We start from the raw sequence: 25,767 nt of genomic DNA on the forward strand, positions 1-25,767 counted from the left end.
AATGAGGTCATAATTTTAAGTTAATGCAAAATGTAGACTAATACTGAAGGAGTTTTGTAATCAGAAGTTATTTTTCTGACCTAACAGTTCAGAACTTCTGCTTCTAGCCAAAATTAGAGTAAGAAGGACCAGATTCAACCTCCCATCATTTTTTTTGTTTGTTTTTTAAAAATAAACTTTTTTTTTTGCACACGCAGGCACCGGGAATCGAACCCGGGTCTCCGGCATGGCAGGCGAGAACTCTGCTGCTGAGCCACCGTGGCCCACCCTAAAAATAAATCTTGTAAGCAGCTTTATTGAGGTATAACTGACATACAATAAACTGCATGCATATTTAAAGGGTACAATCTAGGTATACATCTTTGAAATCATTAACTGTAACCAACACTGTGAATATTTTCATCATACCCAAAAGAAGTTTCCTTGTGCTTTATATCCTTCCCTGTCACCCCTCCCCCTTCACTTCCCCAGGTAACCACTGCTTTGCTTTCTGTCATTATAGATAAGTTTATGTTTTCTAGAGTATTTTATAAATGGGACCATACAGTATGTACTCACTGTTTTGGTCTGGCTTCTTTTACTCAGCATAATCACTTGGAGATTCATCTGTTTGGTTGTGTGAATTAATAGTCTATTCCTTTTTATTGCTAAATAGTATTCCATTTTTCAGGTACACCCAAATTGTTTATTCTTTCACCTAGTGATGGGCATTTGGATTGTTTCCGGTTTTGGGCTATCATGAACAAAGATACAGTTTTGGGCTATATGGACGAAGTTACAATAAACATTTTTTATGTGTTGCTGTTTTTTTATTTTATTTTTAATTCCTACCACTTTCTGGCAATCATGGCTGCCAGCTCTTACGATACAGTAATGTTTTTGCTCACTTCCCCCAGCAACTTGGTAATTAGGGAAGATTGAGAAAATAATCAACTTTAAACCCATCTCCTACATTTTACCCATTTTACTCCTTAGGAGTATTGATTATAAGAAAGAAAAGACCTCACTTTGAATTTTGACATCCCAACTGCAAAGCCAGCATTATTTTACTTTTTATGATATCCCTAAATAAAAAATTTAAATGTAACTGAGTTGAAGCTTTTAGTCCTTAATTAAACCAAAGAGCTTATGCAAATACTTTCTTCACTATAATGATGTTATGCTTAATATTTTTCTAAAGAGAATAAATGCTTCCTAGTGACTACATTTATTTGCATAAGTAAATGTGGCAGTTGAAATCTATCTTAGTTATCCAATTTTCTCTAAAGAAGAAAATATAGAGTATATCTTATAATGCCATACTTAAAAAAATGGACACATAATCTAACTTGTTTTTTATTATTGAGAAAACTTTTTATTGTTCCCATTTTTATAAATACCTTTAGATTTTTAACTTTATGATTCTCTAAATTGACTTTTAAAAAAGAAATGTTTGATTTGCAATAAAATTTCAACCTTTTCTTGAAATAAATTTTGAAGTAGTCTTCAGTTTTAAGGAAAAACATGCAAAGCTTAAAACCTTTTGCCCCTTTCCACTTGTTTGAACTTGATAATGTTTTATATCTGTGTGAATACACACGCTGTGACACAGACATATATAAAAAACACTTTTCTGAGGTAATAAATACTTCCTGTTTATGATATATAATGGTATTACATTTATGATCTTTAAGAATGTAGTTTTAATTTTTAGACAGTTTCTTTTAAAGTGAAGTGACATCAAGGCAAGGACTTTGATATTAGGTATGTAACCTTGATTCAAATACATGCTCAATTCTATTTATCAATGTTTTTTCTTAAAATGCTAATCCTACTACATAACTTTTAATTCTTTACTGATAACTTTTATTACAGACTGAGAACAAGGAGAATATGAATCTTTCCCTCACAGAATCCTGTATCTTCAATTATTAAATACACTGTCTTCCTGTATTGGGTAATTGATTGAGGATCATCAGTGTATGTTTTCCAAATTCTCTTATTGCTTTTTATTGCAGCTTAAAGCTAATTTAACTGAATGCCTTTTTTTCTTCACATAGTTCTGTATTCTTCACCATGATCACTTTTAGTACATTTACATCACCCCGAAAAAGAGATAAAAAGAAAAAAAAAAGAACTCAAACATCCCTTACTCCTCCCTCTCATTGACCCACAATATTAAAATCTACCCAATTATTACACTTTCTCTCCTCCTATTATTTATTTCCTTTTTATCCTTATTTTTTCTACTCATCTGTCCATACCCTGGATAAAAGGAGAATCAGACACAAGATTTCCACAACCACACAGTCACATTGTAAAAGCTATATAGTTATAGTCTTCTTCAGGAATCAAAGCTACTGGAACACCATTCAACAGTTTCAAGTACTTCCCTCCAGCCACACCAATACATCATAGACTAAAAAGGGATATCTATATAATGCATAAGAATAACCTCCAGGATAACTTCCCAACTCTATTTGAAATCTCTCACCCACTGAGACTTTATTTTGTCTCATCTCTCTCTTCCCATTTTGGTCTAGAAGGCTTTCTCCTTCCAATGATGTCAGATCCCAGCTCAACCCTAGGAGTCAGATCCCACATTGCCAGGGAGATTAACACCCCTGGGAGTCATGTCCCATGTAGGGGACAGGGCAGTGAGTTCACCTGCCAGTTGGCTTAGAGAGAGGGGCCACATCTGAGCAAAGAAAGAGGTTCTCTGGGGGTTATACTTAGGCATAATTATCAGTAGGCTTGGCTTCTTTGCAGGAACAAGCCTCATATCATCCTCCTACCATAACTAAAAAATTTTTTTCTTTTAAATTAGATGGGCCCTATAAATGTTTTAGTTTACTGCCTAGAGCATTTCCAGGATGCAGAGCAAGGAAGGTGAACTCAGGTAGAGCCCAGCCTGTCTGAGCTGAAGGGAAAATGTTGAGTTTGGGAGGCTAAGGATGTTAGAGAAAAAGATACATTAAGTAGAAGAATAAAAAAAAGAATGGCAGCAGACTTCTCATCAGAAACAATGCAAGTCAGGAGAGACTAGAACAAGTCTTTACTGAAAGAAAAACAATACTATCAACATAGAATTCTATACCCAGTAAAACAGCTATCAAAAATGAAGATGAAATAAAGTCATTTTTAAACATGCAAAACCTGAAAGAATTCATCACTAGCAGATCTGCACTAACAAGAAGTGGAAAAGAAAGTCCTTCAGGCAGAGGGAAAATGATACCAGACAGAAACCTAGATCTATATAAAGGAATGAAGAACACTGAAAGTGATAAATAAGGGGGTACTATAAAATATTTTTCCTTATTTTTAAATCACTTTACAAGATAATTGAGAACTTAAAGCAAAAATAATAATGTATTATAGGGTTTCTATGTAAAATGTATGGCAACAATAACACAAAAGTAAGAGAGGGGAAATGGAGGCACACTATTTGAGGTTATTTTCTCCATTGGTATATTTTATTACTTGACAGTGGACTGTAATAAATTAAAGGTGTATATGATAACTCCTAAAACAACCATTTTTTTAAAAAAAAGACATAGGTCACAAACATAAAAATTGCAATGATAATATATATTGAAATAAAAAGAAGGCAGAAAAAGTGATCAAAGAACAGATGTGACAAATGAAAAGCAAATGGTAGACTTAAACATTTCAAAAAGTATATTTAGGCAGTATTTCCTGTTTTTCCCCACCAAATTTAAAAGTTTTGAATCCTTCTGTTTAGTTTGAATAAGACACTATTCAATTGAATATTAGTAACCATAAAAATTATTAATTTGTGTAAGGTATTATTTTTAAATTTTAGCTTATCTTTATTCTCCAAACAAATTATTGAACACCTGTTCTATGTTGAATATTGTGTTATGGGTCAAAAGCCAGGGCTTGCTTGCAAGTCTATTAAGAAAGAGGAAAAACTGAACAAATTTCAATCCTATATGGCAAGTACGACAATGAATGATGCACACAAAGCACTTTGGGGATACAGAGGGTGCCAAAACAAGTATGCTTTTTTTTTTTTTTTATAAACAAAGCTGTCCTTCCCGAGGCAACTGATCAGCATTCACACTCTGCTGCCAACACCAGTGGTCATCAACTACCTCATCTTCTTATATACATGTCTCCTCAGGCACAAACACAACCTCTCGCCAGCCCTCAATACAAGCAGGTCTTCCTAACTACCCTAAAGGAGCAGATTATACTCTGTCAATCATAAACCCCACAGGGAACAAATGAGCCTACACAGAGCAGCAACATCTTAACTCAATTTCCTAACCCTTACCACACTTTTCCCAACCCCCTTCCAACTTGGTTTCTTTTGGCTTTCATTAGAAAATGCCTCTATTATATTTTTAGATATATAGGGGAACATTAGCCCTGTTCTAAGCACTTTGCAATTATTATCTTGCATAATTAACACTACAGCCAACTCTACAAGATAGTGTGGCAGTTTTAAAACATGTCTACAAATTCTTTGGTACTTCTCTCTTCAGAAGATGGGGCCTAATTCCCCTCCCCTTGAGTGTGGGTGTACTTAGTACCTTTCTTCTAATACATAGACTGTGATGGAAATAATTGTGTGACTTCTGAGACTAGGTTATCAAAGTCATCGACGGTTCCTTTTGTTCAAACTTTTTCCCTCATTTTGTGGAATATCGGCTGCCAGGTTATAAGGAAGTTCCTGTAGCAAAAATTAAGGACTCCTGCCAACAACCACATGAATGAGCCATCTTGGGAGTGGATCCTCCAGCTCCAGTCAAGGCTATAGATGACTGCAGCAACCACAGACATCTTGATTGCAACCTCATGAGAGACCCTGAACCAGAAACACCCAGTTAAGTCCCCACCCAAAGTCTTAACCCACAGAAACAATATGTTTACTGTTATGAGCCATTAATTTTTGAGGTAATTTGTTGCAAAGCAATAGATAACTAATTCAGATAGATTCTATCATTATGCACATTTAGCAGATTAGAAACCAAAACATAGAAAATTAAGTCATGTCAAAGACTGCACCATCATAAAAGATGGAATCAGGATTCAAACCCAAGAAGGCTGAATCCAGAACCTCTGCTCGTAACCATAAATTATGCTGCTTTCTTTTCCATGTAGTCTAAAACCTCATGGGTCTGGGTTTTGGGTGTCCCTGGCTGCATAGAACAATGGTGATTGGGAGGAGCCTATCTTTTATCTGGGTCTGTCTCTGGAAGCCTGAAGATTATACACCTTTTGTTGAAGCTGTTTTTCTTCCAGCTAAAATCAGGAATGAGCAACATTGCAGGGAGCTGACTCCCTGGCACACTGTACTTGGCTTCATCCCAGATCATTCCTTTATTCAACAAATATTTATTGAGTATCTCCCAGGAGCTAGGAATAAGAATGCAAAATTAAATGAGGCAGGGATCTTGGCCTTGATTTCCTTACAAGCTAATTAATCATCAGTTAAGGAAGAATGCAAATAGAACTACAATGTGATAAACACAGCAGAAGAGCATCTAAAGCACGTGGTGGTTATCACTGCCAGCAAGGACTGCCTGGAGAAGATGATGATAGAGCTGAGTTTTTAAAGACAAGTAGGAATTAACTATATAAAGAGGTGAGGTGGACTTTTCAGGGAAGAAAAAATGTGGACTCTCAACTGAGAGAAGGGTCTGACAACTCAAGCAACCACTTTGGAATTTGATTTCCCCTACAGTAAAATGTTTTGATAAGAGCAGCCCTCAGTGACAGCATGCTGAGTTTATTTTTACTAGATACACACACTTTGCTCAACAGCTCTACTCAAATTTGGATTTCAGTTCTATAGCTGGGATTGGCTCCTTGAATCCCAGCTAGCATAACTATGAGCTAATTAAATTATCAATCGGAACTCTACTTTTCACATCCATAACATACGAATGAAACATATGTATTTTGTCAGCAGTGCTTGCCCACGAATAAATGTTAATTCTCTACTTACCCCTTTTTTTTTTTGAGTAGCCCTGGGTTGTTTTTATCTTTTTTTTTTTTGACATGGGCGGGCTCCGGGAATTGAACCAGGGTCTCCAGCATGGCAGGCAAGAACTCTGCCACTGAGCCACCATTTCCCGCCCCCTGGGTTGTTTTAAATTGAATTTAGCTGAATTAAGTTAGGGTTAGAGTAAGAGTTAGTATTAGACTGTTGTCTAAAAGAAACCTGAAGCACTGAATAAAGACTACGATCTTCCAGGCTGCACTGGAAAAAGTGGGGAAAGAAAAGGATAAGCTTGGGGCTTCGAATCCTCAGCTCAAACTCCACATAAATCACCTGAAAACTGCTGTTTTCTCTGAAGGAAATCTTTTTCTCCTTTAGCTGCAGACTTCAGACTTCTAAAAACCAAACCTAGAGCCTCACTCTATGAGTGGCTGAATTACAATACAAACTGAATTTCCAACCTCAAAGGGTGTCTTACTGTTAACATTAGGATGTTGATTGAGAAGGAACGGGATCATGAAAATTGGAATGGGACATATGGACACATCATGTTAAAAGAGACAGTGGACACATAAATTCTGCTGAGTCTTCTTTGCTAGTAGAAGCAACTCTTCCATCTGTCTGAGCAGGTTAACCCTGCTTTCCCTGGAGAATCTGTAATGGCCTCCCCTGAGATACTGCCTTGTAAGATACTGCTAATTTTCTTCAGGCCCTACCCTTAACACCCCTCTTTGCTTCTAGACCTATAACTAGATCAAGTCACAGCAGGCCCCCAAAAGGTAAAGGACAAATTGTAACCCATTAAAGGCATGTTACATTCCAAAAGAACTACATGATTTTCCCTTTATACAGACAAAAATCTGGGGAATGTGTGTGGAAAAGTATATTAAAGGTGTGAGATAATGGTGGAAGGAATAGAAAATTGAATCAGGTCTAATTTATCAATATGGGCCCACTAAGCAGGGACTCTGGATTGTGTTAAAGTCCAAGAGGCTAAAAAGGGGTATAACACTTTGGTCGGTCGGTTAGATGAAATGTGGACCAAGAAGTGGCCTATACCAAATAAAGCTGAAATGCCAGAACTATCCAAGCATCCTTGAAGAGCTCTGTGGTTCTTCCCTGTTGGTAAAAAAAATTACCATGAGAATTTCTGCCACTGAACTGTGGCAATAGGGATAATTAGATCCCTGGATGGCAGGGTCCAAGTGGCAGCATTTAATCACCAAAGACAGATGGGCATGAGAATAGCTTGACCTACAGACACTATGGTGTTTGCAGATTGATCATGGTGTCCCTAGAAGAGAAACTGATGAGCAGTCTACTAAATTCTTACTTGACTGCATAAGCTGAAGCTTTTACCTTGAATCACAAAAACAGAGAGTCAGAATTCTTCAGTCAATTCCCAAATTTGAGTTTATAGACTCAAAAGCCCTTAAATTAAGGGAAGACCAGGTCCCCTTGAGGAAGGATTTAAATCCACTGCCAGAAATTTTTACCATTAACTCTTTCTCCCACTCTTCCCCCAAGGGACCTACAGCCTTTTACCAGGGCAGCTGTGTACTGGGGAAAGGTAACTAAGCAGATTTTTAGGGATTACTAGAGACCGACTCAATTAACAATAATCCCAAGAGACCAAAAACATCTCTGTGGTCCAGAAGTCAAAGTAGAGGCACCTGTTATATTTGTTAGAGTTCAGAGAGCAAGATTATGATAGAACAGAAGATCAGTAAAACTCTGATGGAGGGGGATTTTGAACTTTGTGGAGACCTGGAACTTTACAGAGAGGTAACCATTGTTTGTATCCATAGAGAGAAAAGGGAACTCTGGGTCGAGGAAACACTGTAAAGATGCAGAAGTAAGAAAATGCAAAGCATAACCATGAATCCATCTGAAGCTTTTAGGAGAACATTTCATCCAATCAAACAAAGTGGAAGTTGCTCAGTGATTATACCATCATGGAAAGAAAATACTAAGGTAACAGTCAAAGCTGGTAACAGAATTTAATAGTTAAAGAATTTGCATTTTAAAATTTATAGAATCAGCCATGGGACAGTTATTTACTTATGCATTCTCTTCCCCAAGCCCCACTATGCAAAGAAATTAAGGAAAATATTTTGCCTATACAACCCTTTCTTCACATATGGTGCCCATAAGTGTTAAGTGTGTGCACAAATCCTAAACCCACACACTACGTGTATAAGATGTCAACTCTATTCAAAGCTATTTACAGAGTCAATGCAATCCCAATAAAAATTCCAATAACCTTCTTTGCAGAAATGAAAAAAACCAATCACCAAATATATATGGAAAGGTAAGAGGCCCTGAATAGCAAAACCATCTTTAAAAAGAACAAAGTTTGAGGACTCACACTTTCTGATCTTAAAACTTATTACAAAGTCAGTAATCAAAACAGCATGAGGGGGTGGTGTGCAAGGGTAGCTCAGTGGTAGAATTCTCACCTGCTGTGCAGGAGACCCAATTTCGATTCCTGGTCCATGCACTTTCCAAAAAACAAACAAACAAGCAAAACAAACAAAAAATTCAACAAAGGGTGCCACAATGGGACACACACATGGAAAATAATGAAATGTGACCCTGCCATACAGGATACAAAAACAAACAAAACAGCATGGTACTGATACAAGTTTAACCAATAAAATCAAACTGAGAGTTTAGAAATCAACTCTTGTATTTTTGGAAAAACTGATTTTTGACAGGGGAGTAAAAATCACTCAACTGGAAAGAACAGTCTCTTCAACAAACGTGCTGGTAAAATGGACCTCCATTTACAAAAGAATGAAGATAGACCCCTACCTTATACCACATACAAAAATCGACTCAAAATGGATCAAAGACCTAAATATAAGAGCTAGAACTATAAAACTTCTAGAAAAAAAGGTAAGCAGGCATCTTCAGGGGCTTATGTTAGGCAATGGTTTCTTAGACTTTATACCCAAAGCACATGCAACAACAACAAAAAAAAATAGATAAATGGGACCTCATCAAAATAAAAGCATTTGTGCATCAATGTACTTTAGCATGAAGTTAAACAGCCTACATGATGGGAGAAAATATTTGAAAACCACATGTTCGATACATGTTTAATATCCAAAAATATATAAATAAATCATTCAATTTAACAAAAAGCAAACAACTCAATTTAAAAAATGGGCAAAAGTCTTGAATAGACATTTCTCCAAAGAAGATAAACAAACGTCAAAAAAAGCACATGAAAAGATGTTCAACATCATTAGCCATTAGGGAAAGGCAAATTAAAAACACAATAAAATAATACTTCACACTTACTAAAATGGCTATTATTAGAATAAATGGAAAATTACAAATTTTGGAAAGAATGTAGAGAGACAGGAATATCCATTCATTGCTGATGGCAATGTTTAACAGTGCAGCTGTTGTGGGAGACAGTTTAGCAATCCTCAGAAAGTTAAGTATAAAATCACCATTTGACCTCACAATCCCAGGTCTAGGTATGTACCCAAAATAACAGAAAGAAGGGACTTTCAATTGATGAATGGGTAAACAAAATGTGGTATACATACACAATGGAATATTGTTCAACCACAGAAAGGAATGAAGGTCTGATACATGCAATAGTATGAATGAAGCTTGAAGACAATATGTTGAGACATAAAAAGACAAACATTGTATGATCTCACTGATAAGAAATAAGTAGAATAAGCAAACTCAGAGAGTCAGAATCTAGAATATAGATTACCAGGGGTTGGAGTTGGGGTAGAGAATTGGTAATTAAGGATTAAATGTACAAAGTCTTTATTTGTAGTATAGAAACATTTTGGTAATAATTGGTGGTAATAGCAGCACAACATTGTGAAGATAATTAGCAGCACTGAATTATATACTTGAATGTGGTTAAAGGGGGGAACTTAAGGTTGCATCCATGTTACTAGAATGAACATTAAAAAAAAAACATGGAAAATTGGGTAGATTGAAATACTAGTGGTCAATGAGAGGGAGGGGTAAGGAGTACGGAAGGTATGAGTTTTATCTTTTTATTTCTTTTTCTGGAGTGATGTAAATGTTCTAAAAACGATCATGGTGATGAATACACAACTACGTGATGATATTGTGAGCCATTGGTTGTTTATTTGGAAGGACTGTATGTGTGTGAAGATTTCTCAATAAAAATTTAAAAAATAAAATAAATTTTAAAAACTATGGAAATGTACAACACAAACACTAACTCCTAATTAAATCATGTATTATAGTTAACAGTACTATTATAAAAGTATGCTTTTATCAATTGTAACAAACGTACCATACCAATGCAGGATGTTAATAATAGGGTTATATGTGGGAACCGTGTATTTGATGAGTATTTAACTCAAAACTTCTAATAAAAAAAGTAATAATAATAACGATAAAAACACCTCCCCAAAGTCATCACATATTACTTCCTGACATAGGACCATGTGTGTTTCTTTTAAATTAACTTCCAGAACTGTAATATAAAGTTATCCAATAAATACTGATTCACTTACTGCTTTGTGTAAACTATTATTTATATGTTAGTACATGGCCATTTTCCTTATCTCATGCAGTGCTTGCAGTTAAATGTTTTTTTAATGTTTACTGGGTATTTAGCACATGTACATGATACCTCATGAGTTCACAAGAAGGAAAAGGGACAGGTTCTGCCTACAAGGAAATTAGTTATTACAGGGTTGATCCATTAAAAAAAATAGAAACAGTAACAGATTACATTAGCATATGAATTAATATAATAAAATACTGAATGTTATACAGTCCAGGCAGTTAAAAAGTGGGGAAATCATTCAACAGGGTACTAATTGTGCCACAGATTAATTATATAGAGAGAGGAATAGAGAGAGAAGAGCAGGGAAGACTTCCAGGAGAACATAATAGTCTATAAAAGAGGACTCTGTCTTGGCAAGTGAGGCTAGGGAGACAACAGAGCAGAGAGGAAGTCTCTGCTGTGTCTTGGAGCTGGAATGGAAAATGAGATGACCTTAGTGCTTGAAGGCTAATCTGACCTTGCTTAGCAGTAGAACCACCCTGGATAGGCTGCTGGAAAGTTCTCATACCAGATTGAGGCAGCACATTTTGGAAGTTTGAGAACCAGGGGTGCTTCCTGGAAGACCTTGCATTCATGTCCATGCATCAAAAATAAAATGGGCTTCCCCAAGTAGCCAACTTCTGCCATTGAGCTAGGGTAACAATAGCTCATGTTACAAGCAATTTATAATTACGAACAGTTAGGCAACATCAACACATCTATTTGCCAAATGTCTCTTCAAACTGGTATTCTACAAGGCATCCCTCAATTAATGCAATTGTCTTTCCAAAGAATTAAAAATACATTTAATGAAAACTCACTCCAGATGAGATAAACACAATAAAGCTACTCTACTACCCTAACGCATTCTCACATTACAGTCTTTCAGTAAAATGATCTTGATGTAAACAAAATAAGGTATGCAGACACTTTTCTTCATGGCTACTCCCCCTGTCCCTCCTCCTACCTGGGTCCCTCACACCTATATTACATCATCACATCAGGTAAAACAATCTCCAGGCTTACTTATTCTCTATCCTTAGAGCAATTCCTCCCAAAGGCCATGACAGAAAGCATTTTAACTCCACATATACATTAAATGGCTACTTCTACCCATTTTTTTTATATCTACAGTATATTTAACACCAGCACCAATGGAGGCCTTCAGAGGTCCTCTGGTCAACAAGTGTAAAAAACAAAATTATTCTGGGTCCTCATGGATGTCCACCAATGACATCAGAAGAAAGCCAAGCCAACAGCTGACTCAAACAGTTGAGGTCATTCTAACAGTTTGTTTAGGGTAGTTAAGAATGCAAATAGAATACCTCATTAAAACTCAAAGTTCATTTTAGCCTCTGATTTATCACTGAGAAGATGTTATTCATACTTCTTACCTGATTGGAAAAAAAATAAAGCAAACAAGTTTTTGTTCTGTTTTGTTTTTTTGTTTCATCAGCAGTTAAGAGTTGGCACTCCAGCTATTTTTCAGGGTAATGTAACCCAAAGGAAAACACATAAAAGTGTTGCTAAAGCGAACAGGGTTCTGATTTGTACTACCAGCCTTCAGCCCACTTCTGAGACTCAGAGGGAGCACAGGGAGGTTGAGGAATGTGTATGTATAAGAGAGGAGGTCGTGATCTAGCAAATCCCAATACCTGTATGTTGAGGAGCCCTCAGCAAATCAACTATGTCACACGACACAGGGACTTGTAAGTAGAACAAGTATCATAAATATAATTCATTTTTGGTATAATATGTCATTTGTCCAAATATTAGTTGTGATTTTCTGGGAGCCAGGGATTTAAAAAAACAAACAAAACAAGCTTCAGCAAAAATGGTACCCCTATCTACACTAACTTTTAAATAAATAACCTTTCATATTTTCTGATTATAAAAATAATACACATTTACTATAGAAAATTTGAAAAAGGCTATGTATAAAGTAGAAAAGATATCATTGTAAATACTAATTTTGTTAAATCCTTTTGTTTGATGTTACATGGTCTCAAGGAATAACTTTCGGACATAATAAAATCTATATAAACATTAGCAATCCCTTTCTTAAAATTCAAAATGTTATTTTAAAAGGGAGATCATAGGAAATCATACTGCCCACCCACCCACCCACCAAAGACTCATGCACAATCCTTCCTGTTCTATGTATTTTTAAACATTGCCTCATCTTTGGATACATAACAATTGTCAGATTGCTCAATCTCTCTTCTAAGGGCTGGTCAACCAAAGGGTTTAAACCATTCATTCCTTCATGCACCAATTCAAATATCTTTCAACACCTGCTATGTGCCAGACCTGTGCTAGGCATGGAGCATCAGTGGTCTATAAAACTACTCTAATGGGTCTTTATGAAATTTGTCAAAAGAATATTTGCTTCGTTTAGTTGCTATTTTACGATACTTAATTAGGCCAAATGGAGTCAACATTCAAGGTTTCATCCAAATCTCTCAAATCCACCAATTTGATATCCACCTTTGCCAGTGTTGTGTGATCCCCTATTCCCTCAACCTTACCTATTCATAACCACTTCTGTACCCTGTTCTTTACTCGCAAGCCCCATCCACCTTTCTCTGCTGAGCCATATTCCATTCAGGAACTTTTTCTGACCAGTGTCTGTGAGTCTCACACTCAAACCAATGCAGCACCAACCATCCTGAACAATTTTTAAGATAACCCTGATTAGCCTTGTTCCCAAGTAGAGTGGTGATAAACATCAAAGATAGGCACTAGACCCTCATTTTCTTCACAACTAAGCAATAAATGCACTACTACTAACTATTTAATCATTTCCTTGCAAGAGCTTCTCCACATGAATCCATATCTGAAATTTTTCAAGGAAAACATTCTCCTCTCTCAATTTCTGCAAGCATAATTTTTCCCATCATGACTAATAACCTCAGTTGTTTTCCTGCAACTGGATGACAGCTCAAGATAAAGCACTTTTGAAACAGTAAAGTTTGATTCACTTTACCCATAATTTCTCAAGAAAACATAACTACTGAGTATAAAGCAGGATATTCGCATATCACCCCATCGCCTCTATACTACCTAAAGCCATGTGAGAGACTGTGCTGAGCACTTCATGTGTATTTAATCTTCACAGCAATTTCAGCGAAGTATGAATGACTATTACAATTTCTAATTTGGAGATAGGAACATTGAGGTTTAGAGAGATATGGTAATTTGCCAATAGTTCATACAGCTAGTCTCTGCTCAAGCAGATATTCAAATCCAGACAGCTGCCTCTCCATTGCAAGCCTTTTCTGTGAATTACCTCACTATCCTGGCTAATATCCATTCTTAGATGTTCATCCCATGAGGCTCACATGAGTGATTCTCACATTTACATCAGTGGGGGACTCAGTAATAATTCCCAACATGCTTCGATGCTAGCCCAAGATATTCTGATTCAGGATGGGGAGAAGGGGTGCATATATAATATACACCGATCTGCCCTCACCCCCACCCCTGCCATCCCGGCCATCCCCCACAGGTGATTCTGGCACCAGTGGTTTTCAAACTTGACTGGGAGATATTACACTGAGCACAGGCCAACTCCACTCACCAGGAGAGGCTTTTGTAAAATGGCATTAATTTCCCCCTTACCTGCAATCCATCAGGGCTTGAAAAAACAGCAGAATATAAACCTCTTATCTGCATCTGGGAAAGGTATCTGAGACCCTCTCCTGCTGGCCTGGAAAGAGGTGAAGTTTAAACCTAAGGGATCCCATGGAAAAGGGACACTACTAAGAGCCAAAAGGTGAAGCAAAGCTAGGACCTCAGGGGACCATTCCAGTTTTGGGCACGCTGTACAGAATGTTAAGAGGAGAAGCCCTGAGAAAGTCCCCAACACACAGGCAGGTAACACCTCCTAACTGCTGGGTTGGAAAAGAAACTACAGTTAAATCTAATGAATGGCCTGGCTGGCACCACCAAGGTTAGACCCACGGTCATATGTATGTGGGGGGCGGGGGGGCGGGAGGGCGATAGCCCTTTTGCTGACCCCGGTGACAATGAAAGTGTTTCATGACGAGGTGGAAATCGAAGACTTGCAGCATGACAAAGACTTGGAGATGTATTTCTACCCCTGCCCATGTGGGGATAAACTTTGCCGTCACCAAGGACGATTTGGAAAATTGGTTAGACATGGCAACGTGCCTAGCTGCTCTCTCATTATAAAAGTGATTTATGACAAGATCAGTTTATGTGTGGAGAAACAATCCCAGCACCTTCCACCAACAAAGCATTAGTTAAATGCTGAAGAAGGCTGTAAGAATCCAAATCTCAAACTACTGAGAATGAACTAAGATGGAAAAATCAATTGCAGAGTTACAATGCCCTTCACAAGGACAACTTTTCTATGGTTTGTTGTTCTGTTAGATTATGGATTCTTTCATCAACTGCTACATTCACCCTCAGTTAAAGAAGCAACCCGCAGTATGACACACCTGGATTTCATGCATAATATTTTGAATTGCAAATGTTTTTTTTTTTTTTTTTTTGTTTTGTTTTTTTTTTTTTAGAGAGAGGGAGGAAGGGAAGGAAAGACAGAGAGAAGGAAGGAAGGATGGAAGGGAGGAAGAAAGGGAAACATCTTTAAACATTTTCTTGTTTTATTATATTTTGTTTGTTTGTTTGTTTCCCACATGGGCTGGGGCCGGGAATCGAACCGGGGTCCTCCGGCATAGCAGGCAAGCACTCTTGCCCGCTGAGCCACCGCGGCCCGCCCATGCAAATGTTTTTAAGTTTCCATTCAAATTTTTCAAAAAGATAATTTCAAATCAGTATATTTTTTCCTCTGTTTCAACATTTTTATACCTTAAAACTACTTCAGTATCTGATAACAGAATCATTTACCTCATAGTCATTAGCATTTCTTGACAAAAAAGGGTTGTATTTTTTATTTGGTTATTAAGATTATTAACATTAGCCCATTCCTTTGAAATTTGACATTAACCTTCTATTCTAAACTTAAGAAAATTATTCTCTCCTTGATTGCGTCGATGTTAGAATGCTGATACTCTGCTAAGAATGGCTTTTCTGTTATGTTTGATACATGCATTGCTGGCTATGGTATTAAAGAAAAAGTACGATGAGGTCATAATTTTCCAGAGTAAAAGTTAATGAATAAAAAGGAAAAGTTAAAAAGTGAAGTGGTCAAAGAAATATTGAGTTTCCTTTTCAATATTCTGTATGTTCCTTGAAAATCAGGATAAGATAAAAAGACAATCAGCCAAGGGAAGCAAAATTGTGAACAGAGGAGCCAAACAGAAACTCAGTAGTTAAGATGCTTGAATGATTTTGCCAGATTAGAACAAATACAATTTCAGTATCTAAGTTTTGTTTGTTTCTTTTTACAAAAGGCTAATGAAAATGTACTTCAGATGGGGATCCAGTATTTACGGCTTTCAGCATTATTATAGTATCATGCCACAGTGGCTAAAAGGTAAAGCCTCTACAGTGGCTTCTGTTTGCCAAAGTTGACTTTGAAAACTGGAGGTCTATTCTGAATAAATATGCCCATGGGGCACATGCACTCTTACCAAGATTTTGCTCTGGAGAAAAACAGATATATGAAGATAGGCCATTCATCTTCCTTTGCTGCAGTGCTGAGATATACCACAAAATTAGAATCATTTATGTGGAAATTCAAAATTTCCCTTTATATATGCAACTCTCCTGTGTAGATATAAAGTCAAAAAAATGAACTGATGTCTGACAGGTTGTTTGGGAAATAGCTCCTGCAATTAAAGAGAAAACTGGCTTGCTAGAATTTGAACATTCTTCTACTGATTGATAAATGTGCTATACACATTCACTGGGAGTTTAAATTAAAACAAGTGTGTACCCTTTTCCTTGCTTGCAGCCTGGTTATGTGCAATCATTAGGCTGAGACATAATAAATCATCATGGTACATTATGTGAGCATTCATTACATGGCATATTCTTGATGTGCTGAGAAATCTCATTGTTACGTGGGATGCTGACACCCCTGAAGTAATCCACAGCTGCTTTGTAAAAACTCGTCTCAGAATCAGTGGCTGTTCAAATGAACAGAGCAGGATACGTGATAACTGACTTAAATGAGCTGCCTCAAACTCAAATGTTGATGGTTTTAAGTACTGATACCATGTTAACTCCTGCTGATGTTGAATTTCAGACAAGAACAGACACCCTTGATACAGGTCTATTATGAGCTCAGAAGAATGGGAAGAAAAGTTGTCAGAGTTGAAATATCCCAGGAAAAAAGAAGCCTAAATGGCACTGGCAATCAGTGATGGATGATGAACTGCAATAGTCAGAAAGATTTTGTTTCCAAAGCAACTGAACCACCAAATATATTTGTGAACCACAAAAGAACCATCAGATTTCAATCTAATGTTAAACTGAAAATAAAACCAGAGTCGTTTTACATATGACTAGAGTTCCATGTGATATATGTGCCATATTTAGCCCAACAGATATTTCTGGAATCTTCCTAAGAAATAATTTGTAGTCTAGGCTCTGTCTCTTACTAGCTTTGGTAATCTTTGACAGTGCCAGTGATGCCTATCTGTACAATTAGGTGATTGGATCAGATGATTTCTGAATTATCAGTTCTATAATGTCAGATTTAGTAGCCTGCAGGCACTGAAATGGCATCTGAAACTTTTATAAACTCAAACTATCTAAATCATGAATTACAGAAAAAGAGATTCTACTCTTCAAAAACTTCATGTTACCACACTTGGATTTGAAAATTATAAAGACAGCTGTTTAAATGGTTCTACATAACACTTTAGTGTACACTTCCAGTGTACTCCTCCTTGGAACGCACCCAACATTTTTTGATAACTGTACATATTAATTTATTACCAGGATAAACTATTGGTATGCTAAATAAAATCAGATAAATTAAATCCTAAAAAAAAAAAAAATACAAATGAATGGCTTGTCCCTGACATAAGTCTTATATCCATGGACATGGTAAAGAGGGAAGAGCCCAAGGGACATTGGAGAAAGGGTCCAGCTCCAGGTCAGCTCTGCCCTGCATCTCTCCACTTCCTTCAGAAATCACCTGGCCCACTCCTTCTCACCTTTCTGATTTGAGCTTTATTATCTCCTCAGGAAGGATCTGTCTGCTCTAAAGTAGCCCCTTCTCCCCATTCACCCATCATTTTCTGTAACATTACCCTATCTGATTGTCTCCTTAGCTTTTACCATGATTAGAAAGCATGTTTATTATTTATGGGTACACTAGCTCATTGTTTGTCTCCTCTGACTAGAATCTGAACTTCTTGAGAGCTGTGAACATGTTGGCTTTGTTCACTGCTATATTTCCAGGCCTCACCTGTGACACAAAAGGTACCCAATAAATATTTGTGTAATAAATAAATGAATCAGCCTCATTTGCTTCATTTGGTATTATCAGTTCTTTCCTCCTCACTAGGTGAGTTGTAGGACAGGTCAAATGAGTTGAGGCATGCAAAGGTGTTTTTAAAAGGACAGATACCACAGACATGGTAGGGTTACTATCCTGGGAGAGTCTACAGTCCACAAAACTCTGAGTGTCCCCAATAGTATTCCTGCCTTGACACAGTGGTGTAACCCCTAGACAGAGTTGCCTCTAATCTAAAAATGATGATGCTCCACCCTGCAGACTATCCAAACAGAATGCAACCAAATTATTTGTTACAAGGCAAGTCCTCTCAAGGAATTCTCAATATGGGGTAAAGTAACAAGAAGCTACTTGCAAGATCAGGGAACTGACAGGAGGACAGAACCTCGGGAAAGCACCACAAAGACAATTTCTGGCCCCGGGTTAGGTGGGTTCAACAAGTATGAATTGAGTGCCCAGTATATTCCAGGTCTTGGGCTCTGCCCCAGGGAAATAGTAGTGACAGAGACTCTGTCATATGGAGTAGGGGAGACAACAGAAAACAAAAACTTGAAAACAATGTGGGTAAATCCTGCCTGGATGTGTGGTGATGGTCAGGGAATGCTTTCTATAGTGGTTGATGCCCAAACTGAATCTAAAGTACAGTGGAAAAAGGGGTGGGGGGAAGAGTGAGCAGGCCAAGGAAAGACCATGCATTATATTTAGGGAGTTCCTAACAGTGAAAACAATGTGTATTTATCTCTGGAGTATCTGGAGTGCAGGGAAAGGGTGGAGAGCAGATAGGGGAGGGGGAGGCTGAGAGATAGAGCAGTGAGTAGTAGCCACTCACTGCTCTAGTTTTCACAGGCTGCTCAGAGCTGTACTTTGGACGCATCCCAGCGAAGAAAGTGTAGAAGATGAGCTCATTCATTGCCCAGGAGCCCAGGGTGGGTAGTCTAGCTTGGTTGGGAGTAGAATCAGCTGAAATTAAAAGATGAACCCAACTTCACTGTGCTACAAGAAGGGAGAACTTGAGTTGGGTGGAGTTAGTCTTGGGGAACTGGAAAGAAATACCAAGGCGACAAATTACCCAGCCAGATATGTCTCATAGGCTGGAGAGCCTGGACTAGGCCATTTATTCAGAATTACCTCTGTAAAGCTGTGCTTTAGGCAGTCTCATCCTGGGGCAGCGCAGCTTCCTCAACAACCTAGTAGAACCATGTAGCTACTGAGTCATTGCTGAACAGAGGTAAGTAGAGAAAGAAGAACCAGCTTGATTCATGCATTTAAGCCCAAAAAGCTCTTCTTTGAGCCCTGAGTGGCCACAGCAGAAATGAAGAGAAGGACCCTGATATTTTATAAAATATATCCTATGTCCCAAGTTTGATCACATGATGTGGTACCATTCAGAGCATCAAAGGCAGGAAAACCAGAGCTAGCCCATCCTCAGAGTTGGCATAAAGTAGACACAGAAGAAGGTACTCCTCCTTTTCTAGCTGTTCTTAGACAGGAGTTGCCCCAATTCCAAGCACTCAAGGGAAGAAAGAACAATGTATCACTTTCTCATAGGAGATACATTTTCAGGGACTCCCAAATGAGATCTTAAAATTTTGTATATTTGTTTTGATGATATTTGTAAAAGGGAAAAACGTTCTCAAGCCAAGATCCACCCTCCCCAAAACAATCACTCAAACTTTGGCTTGGACCTGAAGAGAGAGGCTGAAGTTCCCACCTCATAAGACACTCATTTTTTTCCTTTCTCTCCACAACCTCTTGTTCTTCTTGCTTAATGGCACTAAAACGGACCTGGCAAGATTGAACACAGTGAGTGGCTGAGTCCAACTCAGAAATTCTCTGTCATAAGCTGCCAAAGCCTTATTAGTAGTTGACCCCTGAGGGAATGGGGTGGGATAGGAACTGTCACACACTAAGAAGCAGTAATCAGAGTTCACCTCAATCACCCATCTGTCTTTCCATCCTGCAAAACCTAGGAAAGTAGCTGAGTTTCTCTCATCTATTTCTGCATTCCTGAAATAAATAAGGTCTCCTTTCCCAGCCACTACAGCATCTGACTAACAGCATTTTCTGCCTCCTTTCTTACATTCTTTCACCTTGTTGGCCCAGTTAACTTGTAAACTCCTGGCTTACTATTTACCAGCATATACTGGTCTCTGCTCAGCAATCTCCTACATGCTGAAAGCAATAAATACCTGTAGGATGAACAGATGAAAAAGTTGGAATCAAGGTACATTCCATCAATAGGAGAAAGATTAAATAAAACATGTAATTCATACCAAAGAATATTATAAAACAGTTTTTGGCTTAGATCTAGATAAATTTACCTGGGAGGATTCTCAAGGTATATTGTTACATTTTCAAAAAGTAAAAATAAATTGAAGAACAAAATATATAGTTTGAGCTCATTTATATAAAACAAAACAAAACCACATATCCAAAATGAAAATAAATGTCTATCTTCATGTGGGTTTATATAAAACTATATAACTGCATAGGGAAAAGCCCATAAGAATACCCACCAAACTCATTAACAGTGATTATTCCTGAAGAAGAAATTGGAAGGAAGGGGATTAATGGGGACTTTTACTCAATATGTAGTTTTACATTCTTTATAAACAAGAATGAATTCATGTATTACATATATGCCTTTAAAAAAAATCAAGAATAATTTTTAAAAACCTGAAATTATTATATGAGATTTTTCATGCTGTAGCTCTTTGCTTTTAGTGAGTTAAAAAGCCAGAGGAAGGCAGTAGAACTAGTTCCCACTTGGGCAAGGGTTTGTTTGTCCTGCTTATCTCAAGCTACAGCCAACAATGTTAATGATTCTGAACAGCACTGGCCACTCCTTGGCCATCCCATCGCCTCACACCCACGGCTTCAACTATCACCTCTATGTGGATGACTCCCAAATACCTCTTTTCAGACATAGCCTCTCCAACAAGCAACAGTTCTGATTTTTCCAACTTCCTGTTGGGTGGAGCTAATGCACCATGTACAAAACCAGACTCATGCCGTCCCTCCCTACCCAATTCAGCTTTCTTCTAACTTCCTCCATCCTGTCAAATGGCACCTCCTTTTCCCAGACACCTAGAAAAGAAATTTCTGAGTCTTCTCTAGCCCTTCTTACCCACACATCTTTACCCCACAAATATCAGTCAGTTGCCATGGTCTGGCGATTTTTCTGAAAGGTTCCTTCCAAGCATTAAGTTCTTTCTGTTGCCATTGATACCACCCAGTTTACATCCTTTCCACCTGTCTCCTGAACAGTAGAACAGCCTTCTATGTGATTTCCTTGTCCCTAAATGTTTTTATCTACCCACTAAATGTCCAACTTCCCATTTGGTGAAGGCCCAACATTCCAGCCTGATGAGGTCATTTTGAACCGAGATCATTTTGAACCATCATCAATTGAACTAGCTATCCTCCCAGCTTTGAGTCATCTGCAAATTTGGGAAACATGGCTTTATATCTTCACTCAAGTATCTGATAAAATGTTAAATTGGGCTAAGCCAAGCCTAAGGCTCTGGTCATAGATCTTTTCCATGGGAACCCAGAGCTTATCACTGGAGGAAGGGAAGGAACTTAACAATTTTTTTTTAATTGCAAAGTACTTTTCATATACCAATCTTGTTTATACCTTACAAGCTTACAAGAATTCCTGGTAATAAGTATTGTTATCTCTATTTTAGAGATTTTGAAGCTGAGATGGGGAGTGGCTGGGTAACTTGTGAAAAGCCTCATACCTATTAAGTGGCAAGTTTTTTATTTGAACCCATATCTGCCTAACTCCAGAGCTCATGTTCTTTCTATCACACACTTGGAAACCTTTCATGGATATTCACCTTCCAAAGGATGAAGCACCCACCTCTTAACCTGCACTGCAGGCCTTCCAAACTATACCACGTGTCAAAACACAGTAATAAATGTTTCACCTCCCCGTTTTCACTCTATCTTCACCACAGCTCTGTGAAATAGGTTCTATAATTATGTCCATTTTACAGATTCAAAAATGGAGGCTTAGAGGGCAGTGCGACAGTGGTTCAGCAGGCAGAGTTCTCACCTGCCATCTTGGAGACCCAGCTTCGATTCCCAATGCCTGTCCATGAAAAGGAAAAAAAAAAAGGAGGCATAGAGAGATTTAAAATAGCTTAACCTGTACATCTGTAAAACAAAATTATCTCACTAGTTTTGTTTTGTTTTTAATCAGTTTAATTGATCTCACCAAGCTAATAGATAGCAAAGCTGGATTTCAAATCTGAGCCTGCTTGACTAAAGAGATACTTAGGAGTTAGAATGGAAAGGAATTTCCATTCATACAATCAACTGACAATTATTTATTGCACACCTTTGTGGAAGAGCAATATTATAATAGAGTTGGAGATAACAGAAATGAACAGACAAAAGCCCTGCTTTTGGCTTTATGGAGCATCTATTCTATTGGGAAAGAGGGATATAATGGAAGTTAACAGTGTGCTGAGTACTGGGAATGAAAAACCCCAAATACTAAGGATCACGGACTTGGTGGGGCTGGCCTCAGAAAGTTGAAATGTCTTAGTCTTAGCTAGGAGGCCAATAAAGGTTCAATTCACTGAGATAGGGACCATGGGATAAATAGGCTTGGGAAAAGATTGAATTCAGTATGGGACTACTTCGGGGGAGATGTGAGATAAACAGCTGGATATGCAGATCTGTAGCTCAGGTGTGAGGAGCAAGGTGCAGAGAGATCTGTAGTCACTGGTGCAGAGGTGGAACCCCAACATACATGCAGGGCAAAACAAGGAAACAGAAGAGCTCACAGGAGACCCTATCCAGCTCCCCTAGTAATACTCTCCTGTGAACAAGCATTCTTCAAGGATTACTTCACCTCTTCTCCAAGCAGGAATACCTTTCCATCAAGTCAAACCCCACCTTATACAAGCTCTTCCCTCTACACCAGAAAACTCCAGTCCAGAGCTCCCTCTCCTGGATTCATGCCATTTAACAGTTGAGACATTTCTTGGTAACAATATGGAGTATTTCAGATATTTGTGCCCAATCACCCTAAAGGCACCACGAGATCTTCAGTGGCATGACCTACATCTGAATTTAGAAGCACAGTAAACATTATCTTTACAGAACCAACCAAAAGTACTTCATTTCAAAAAGAGTAATAAAGCAGTAAATCAATAGTTGAGCATTTCATTTATATGAACTAGTTACTCCAGATGAACCTGAATGCCTTTCTTAGTGCAACAGCAAACAAAGCCCTGGGCATTTGTCCAAGTTTCCCCCTGAGCCTCTGCACCAAGTAGAACTGGTCACAAGATGAGCATTTGCTGCTTTTCCTTGTGCATTCTAGTCTATGCTGTGGAATGGACTGCCTTCAGCCCCAGCAGCCCTAGCTTCCAAAATTCTTCAAATTGAAAAGAAATTTCTTTAGAAAAGAAGAAATCAGGATGAAAATGTTTGACTTGGGAGAACACCAAGCAGTAGCAATAGAAGTCCCTTTCCCATGAGTCAAGTAACAGAATTTTAACCAAGACTTTTAAATAAAATATTGTTGCATTAAAAACCTTATACATAATTCCTCACTTTAGATGTTTTAAACTGCCCTTCCTACAAATTAAAACAATAAGTCTAAAATATTGAGAAAGGGAGAGAGTTAGTAACATCTTGTTTCACAGAATTAGGGAATTGTCAGGTTTCTCACCGGCACTGTCCTAAGGATAGAAGCACAGGTGGGTAGAAGCCACAGGGAACTTAGTCACTAGCGCCCCCATCAGCCAGCATAGAGCCTGACACATAAGAATGCCTCAGTAAATAAGTATGGACTGGACTGAAAAGCCCATCTCCCTTTCTATAAACCATTCGTCCCTTTTTTTTTTTTCAAATCTTTTGCCTGAACTAAAACTGGGCAATGACTTTGAATACTACTGGACTTCATGCTAATGATGCGGCCCACATCCTGGCTTTCAGGTTTATTTACCGCAGTTCTGGCTTTCAGGTTTACTGCACTTCTGTTTAACATCCCTTCACCCCAGAAAAGGAGGGTACCTAGCCCTCAACGCTGCCTATTTTGTGATGAGCATAAAGAAATGAGGGTGTCCCAGTTTAAAAAAACAAGCATTCCATTTTCAGCTTGCAGTGGGTGTAAATTGAGAGGTTATGCTTGATTAACAGTGAATTTTTTACAACAGCACAAGACCCAATTAACCAATCCATAGTGGGCACTCTATTCTCACAGGGCCCCAGCCCTATGCTCTTTCTGAAGCTGCCCCTTCATTCTAGGGAAATGGTAGGGGTTCTCCCTGGAATTCAATCTGTGCATACTGAGGAGCAGCAGCTAATTTCAATATTTGCCTTTGATGGCCATGGCTAAAACAGAGCTAATTCTTCTTTAAATCCAAAGTAATCCTTTTTTTGGACTTAAAAAATTAAAATCTAAAATGCATTCTAAATTAATATATCTATTTTAGAAATATAATTCATTAGTAACATAATAAACTATCACAACAAGACTACAAGTACAGCTTAATGATAAGAAATTTTAACATAACACATGAGTAAGTCAAATGTGAAAAACCATACAATCACTACAGAGGTTATTTTTTTGGCATTTTGTAAAATTCAAAGCCCTTTCATGAGTTTACTGTCATTGTTTATTTTAATCCAGAAATATGAAACTACTTCCTCAAAGTGATTTAAATTATTTTAAATCAGAAGTCAATATCATATTTACTAGTAAAAACAAAAGTCATTTCCACTAAAATCAGTTCTGGAAGCTCTGATTTAAAGGAGAAAAAATATCATTATTTGTGGAAAATAAAATTCTCTAGAAAGCCCAGGAGAATCAGCTAAAAAAATTAAGTTGACTAAATTTCTTTAAAAGTCATTTAGAAGTAAATGAATAAGTAAAGGATTAATACAAAGAATACCATAAAAACTGACTGAGATATTTTTGTAATCCTAATGGATTTTTGAGTCTTTAGCAAGATGTCTCAAAATTTGATTTGTAAGAATAAACAAGGAAAAAATAAGTAAAAATTGAAGAAGCATAATGAAAAGGAACTCATCCTGTAAACTTATTATACATAAGTTTATAAATAAATAATTAAGCTAAAATAATTAAAATTACATGGTAATCATTCAAGAATTTACAGCCAGATAAGTTAGAGCTAAAACCTACCTTTAGAATATATAACCTTGATATGTGACCAAGTAAATCTATTTGGAATTGTCTAGGATTAACCAATAAATAAAGAAGGAAAATTAATTATTTATTAAAAAATGTATGTGTAGCTAAAAGACTTAAAAGCTAAAAAACTTCATCTCAGATTGTGGATAAGACTAATTTTAAAGGCCACAGAAGAAATAATGAAGGAGGACATAGATATATCTAGCCACATAAAAATGACAATTTTCTGTACGTTAAAAAATAACATTCCAAAAACATGAATTTTAATATTTGCATATAATTATAGTCTCATAATAGGGATAGACAGAACCCACTTATAAGGAAAAATGTTAGGTGAAAAAGTAAGTTATGAAACATGACAGGATGATCCCAATTTGGAAAAAGAAAAAGAATAAAATTTAGAAAGCTAAGCATCAAATGCTAGTAAGCCCTGACTACTCTAGACAGTAAAATTGCAGGTACTTTAAAGTTTTTCTTTATTACGCTTGTCTCTATTTGTCAAATTTTCCATGATTAACTTATACTGTTTTGTAATCAGAAAAGAATGCTAGTTGAGAAAGAGCATCAAAACAACAACGATAGGAAAAATAGTTACACAAAAATATGACAAAGAGATGCTACATCTTCAGTTCATCAAGAGGTCTCAAGTTAAAAAAAAATGGGCAAAAAACACGATTAAATAATTTACCAAGAAAAAG

General features: G+C 37.3%; 1 protein-coding gene and 1 pseudogene across 1 annotated transcript in view; one reads left to right on the forward strand and one right to left on the reverse strand.

Moving 5' to 3' along the window:
- PLCE1 (phospholipase C epsilon 1) overlaps nt 1-25,767 on the reverse strand; it is a 373,498-nt gene that overhangs the window by 338,101 nt on the left and 9,630 nt on the right. The window lies entirely within an intron of this gene.
- Nucleotides 14,531-14,832, forward strand: LOC143653137 (diphthamide biosynthesis protein 3-like; annotated as a pseudogene).

The sequence above is a fragment of the Tamandua tetradactyla genome, chromosome 13, assembly GCF_023851605.1.
Source record: "Tamandua tetradactyla isolate mTamTet1 chromosome 13, mTamTet1.pri, whole genome shotgun sequence".
NCBI lineage: Eukaryota > Metazoa > Chordata > Mammalia > Pilosa > Myrmecophagidae > Tamandua > Tamandua tetradactyla.